The 4,754-nt window shown below is 44.3% G+C and overlaps 1 pseudogene; it reads left to right on the top strand.

Annotated features, from left to right (window-relative positions):
- The first annotated feature begins 1,057 nt into the window (after positions 1–1,057).
- On the top strand, positions 1,058–4,105 carry LOC100352984 (solute carrier family 2, facilitated glucose transporter member 3 pseudogene; annotated as a pseudogene).
- Positions 4,106–4,754: the final 649 nt, after the last annotated feature.

Here is a 4,754-nt window from a genome sequence, read left to right as displayed (position 1 = left end):
CAAAGAGAACAAAAAGGTAAAGGAAAAAGAATTGGCCCCCTTTGCTTCCTGCCCGCCAGCCTGAGATGGGACATGGGTCTGCCTCTTCCTTTGGACTGGGGTTTATACCATCAGCTGCCTTGGTTCTCAGGCTTCCTGGCTAGGAATGGGACTCTACCACTGGCTTTCCAGGGCCTCAACCTTGCAGGCAGCAGACCAGGGCCCAGCATCACTGCTTCTTCATCTCCCAAACTGGGTGAGTGAGCCGATTCCTCATAATAAATCAGTATCTGCCAGGAGTCCTGCTGATGTCCCCATCTTTCTTCCAACCACCAAGCTACCTTTTGTTGTCATTGCATTTGCCTAGTAGTTCTAGAACCTAAATATTACGGAGCAGTTAGTTGTGTTTTACCCTTTTTTGAGCGTTATAAAAATGAATTGTGATGAATGATCCACGTATCCTGGTGTATATGGGTTTCTGTTAGGTACATATGCAGGAATTGACTTGGTAAGTTAGCCATAATGCAAATAGCTTTTCCCACTCGGTGGCTTTGCTTTGTATTCTTTTTGTATTGCCTTTTGGTGAAAAGAAGTTTCTGCTTTTTTTTTTGTAGTTATATTTATCACACTTCTCTTTTGTGGTTTTGTGTGTCAGAAATTGTACCCTATCCTGTAGTGACTCTTCTGTATTGCCTTCTTCAGAATTGACAGTTTTGACTTTCATACTAGGCATTTCATCTGTGTTTGGTGTGACACGGCAGCCCAATAACGTCTTTGTCCTCAATGCTCCCCATTGAGCACCATCTTCTGCGGGCACTTTGCTCCCTCCTGTCTCTCTGGGCCTCTGCACAGAGCTGGGGACCATCAGCTGTCCTGCAGTGTCTGGAGGAGAGTGGCTGCAAGACTTGTCAGATGTCCAAATCGGTGGCTGCTCAAGTTCCTTACACAAAATGACAAGTATTTGCATATAACTTACACACATCTTCCTGTATACTTACATCTTCTCTAGGTTACTTATGATATGTAATTCAATGTAAATGCCAGGTGAATATTTTTGTACTGGATTGTTTAGGGAGTAATGGGTAAAAAATAAAAGCCAGTATTTGGTACAGAAGCAATTTTCTGGAATGTTTTTGACCTGGTCCATGGTTGGTTGAACACATAGGTAGAGAACTGGTAGAAATGGAGAGTACACTGTACACACATGGACATGCCTTCTGGTTTATATCTTCTCTCCCATTAGCATATCTGCATATCTCTACACCAGTATTTTACTGTCTTAATTATTTTAAAATAAGTTGTTGGTAGGTTGTGAAAGCCAATGGAACTGTTTCTAATGTGTTCTTCCTCCAGAGTATTGCCTGGATGTTTTTGGCCATTTGTACTTGCATGTGCTATCAAATTCCACAAATTCTATTGCATCTATAAATCCATATGGGAAGATTTGACAATTTTATATTATTGATTCTTTTGTCCCCAGTCACAGTGTATTTCTACATTTATTATCTTTTTAAAGTTTTTTCAATAAAGCCTAATCATTTTCTCTCATTAGGTCTTATATACACTGTGTTATATTTATGCCCAACAGGTTCATCTAAAAAAAATTGTGGGGTGAGTTATATGACTAAAGTCTATTTCATGTTAAATTATTTTTCTAGAAATTTGCCAGACTTGTGCTATTTTTTATTTTAAACATAAAAGTTAAATCATTTATAAACAGAGTTTTGATTTCACCTGTCACATCTTTTGCTATTACTTGCTTCACTGACAAGGCTGTCTAGTACAATGTTGAAATAACAGAAGTAGTAGTAACAGTTACTTCCTTGCTTCTGATTGCAAAGGGAAAGCACGCCAACATTTCACCATAAGCAAGAGACCTGTGGAGTAGTGTCTTTACAGGTTCTGCATAAAACTTCTCAGGAAGTTCCCTATTCCACTTGTTTGCTAAGAAAGGAAAAAAAAAATCCTGAATTTTATTATTGGATTAAAAAAAGGGACTATAATCAAATTCTATTAATATCTTAATTAGCTAATACATTAATTGGTATTCAAAATCAATTTTCAAACTAAATTTGCATTCTTAGAATAAATCCAGTCTGATGTTAACTGTGTTTTCCTTTTTATATGTTTCACAGATTCGGCATCCCTAATAAAAATTCAAAAACCTAAATCCAAAGTATTCTAAATTGAAGAACTTGAAAAATTATTTATTAATTTATTTGAAAGGCAGAGGGGGCTGGCACTGTGGCGTAGTGGGTAAAACTGCTGCCTGCAGTGCCGGCATCCCACATGGGTGCCAGTTCAAGTCCCGACTGCTCCACTTCTAATCCAGCTCTCTGCTGTGGCCTGGGAAAGCAGCAGAAGATGGTCCAAGTGCCTGGGCCCCTGCACCCATGCAGGAGACCCAAAAGCAACTCCTGGCTTCTGATCAGCCTAGCTCTGGCCTTTGTAGTCATTTGGGGAGGGAACCAGTGGATGGAAGACCTCTTTCTCTCTCTGCTTCTGCCTCTCTGTCACTCTGCCTTTCAAATAATAAATAAATCAATCTTTAAAAAAAAAAAGGCAGAGAGAGAGAGGAAGAGGGATACTGTCAGGGTGAGGGAGAGGGTTGTGGAGGCTCCCTGCCAGGCTGCGAAGAAACTTGCCCCCAAGAAAGATGGGCTGAAGGTTGTGTGGACTGGAAGATGTGCTTCCGGGATCCCACACCCACAGCTTCCCTAGAAGATTGGCAAAAGCCTTGAGTTCAGGCCACGGGGTCTACGAAGGTTGCCCCATACCTGATCTGTGCTGCCCGGGTCGCTGCCATCAGCTCTTTCCCGTTTGGCTATAACACTGGAGTCGTCAGTGCTCCTGAAATGATCATAAGGAGCTTTCTTCACTGCATGGTGGGTGAGAAGTTGGAAGAACCTCCCAGGAGGCTGCTGCTCACGAACCTTTGGACCTTGTCTGTGGCCATCTTCTCTGGTCGTGGCAGGATTGGCTCTTTTTCTGTTGGCATCTTCGTCAGCCGCTTTGGCAGGCACAATTCAGTGCTCATTGTCAACCTATTGGCTGAAATCAGTGGCTACCTCATGGGGTTCTGTAAAATACCTGAGTCAGTAGAAACACGGATCCCGGGCCGCTTGATTTTTGGCATCTTCTGCAGACTCTGCACAGGTTTTGTGCCCATGTACCCTGGGGAGATCTCACCCACTGCTCTACGAGGGGCCTTTGGCACTCCCAACCAGCTGGGCATCGTTGGGATTCTGATGGCTCAGCTCTTTGGTCTGGAAGTCATCTTGGGGTCTGAAGCGCTGTGGCCAGTGCTATGGGGCTTCACCAACATTCCAGCCATTCTGCAAAGTGCAGCCCTTCTGTTTTGCCCTGGAAGTCCTAGATTCTTGCTCATTAGCAGAAAGGAAGATCAGGCCAAGCAGATCTTGCATCGGCTGTGGGGCACCCAGGATGTGGCCCAGGACATCCAGGAGGTGAAAGATGAGAGTGCTAGGATGGTCCAGGAACAGCAAGTCACGGCGCTGGAGCTCTGGAGGGCACCCAGCTACCGGCAGCCCATCATCATCTCCATTGTGCTGCAGGGCTTGTTAATGCTGCCTTCACTATCGTTTCCGTGTTTCTGGTGGGAAAGGCAGGAAGGAGAACTCTATATCTGATCGGCCTCGGAGGGATGGCTCTTTGTTCCATCCCCATGACCGTTTCTTTGTTATTAAAGGATAAATATGATACAATGAGCTTAGTCTGTATTGCTGCCATCTTGATCTATGTGGTTTCTTTGAAATTGGACCAGGCCCCATTCCCTGGATTATTGGGGCTGAACTCTTTAGCCAGGGACTGTGCCCAGCTGCCACGGCAGAGGCTGCTTGTTCCAACTGGACCTCCAACTTTTTGGTCAGACTCTTCTTCCCCTCAGCTGCATAGTATTTAGGAGCCTATGTTTTCATGATCTTTGCCATCTTCCTTGTTGCCTTGTTTATTTTCACCTTCTTCAAAGTTCCTGAGACCTGAGAAGGACTTTTGAGGATATCACAAGGGCCTTTGAAGACCAGGCTGTGGAGGCCAATACATTGGGCAAGGATCCCACGAGGAGATGAACAGCATCCAGCCTGTTGAGACCACCACCCATGTCTAAGTTGTGCCTCCTTCCACCTCCCTCCCAACACAGAAAAGCAACCTCTCCCTGAGCAGAGGAGAGACCTCATCAGGATGAACCCAGGACTGCTTCTGAAGGCTGCCCTTTGAGTCCTTTTTCATCCCACACACCCCAGAGGCACTCAGGTGAACCCAACGCTAGCAGTAGTTGGATCTCCAATGGCTTTTTAAACATTTATTACTTAGACGTTGTCTCCTCTTTTAGGAGAGACGAAGGATACCTACTTTCATATCAGGAGGAATTGGCTGCTTGGTGTGTGACAACTTTTCCCAGTCTCCCTCTCTCAGGTTCTGATACTTAATACTGTCTCACCAGGGCTTATAAGGGAGTAAGAGTAGCCGTGCAGTTCCCCCAACCTCAGACTTAGCAGAAAACAGAGAGGAGCGTGTGGAGGCCCAAAGGCGGGGACAAGAAGAGAATGCCTTCCTCACTTCCATGCAGCAAAGTAACTTGAGTTTTATTTATTTTATCTGCTGGTTTTATTGCATAAATATTTATTTTTTAAGTGTGAAGTAATTTTACCAAAGAATGTAAACATAAGGAAATTCAAGTTAGAGGGAGGCATTTGAAGAGAGGTTGTAGCACAGAAGACTTGACTCTGGAGAGGTCCAGATGCAACAGGAAGGGA

Source organism: Oryctolagus cuniculus, chromosome 1, assembly GCF_051225735.1.
Source record: "Oryctolagus cuniculus isolate XC-2025 breed Fujian yellow rabbit chromosome 1, ASM5122573v1, whole genome shotgun sequence".
Classification (NCBI taxonomy): Eukaryota; Metazoa; Chordata; class Mammalia; order Lagomorpha; family Leporidae; genus Oryctolagus; species Oryctolagus cuniculus.
Note: the sequence above shows the minus strand (reverse complement) of the source record. Positions and strands in the feature narration are given on the sequence as shown.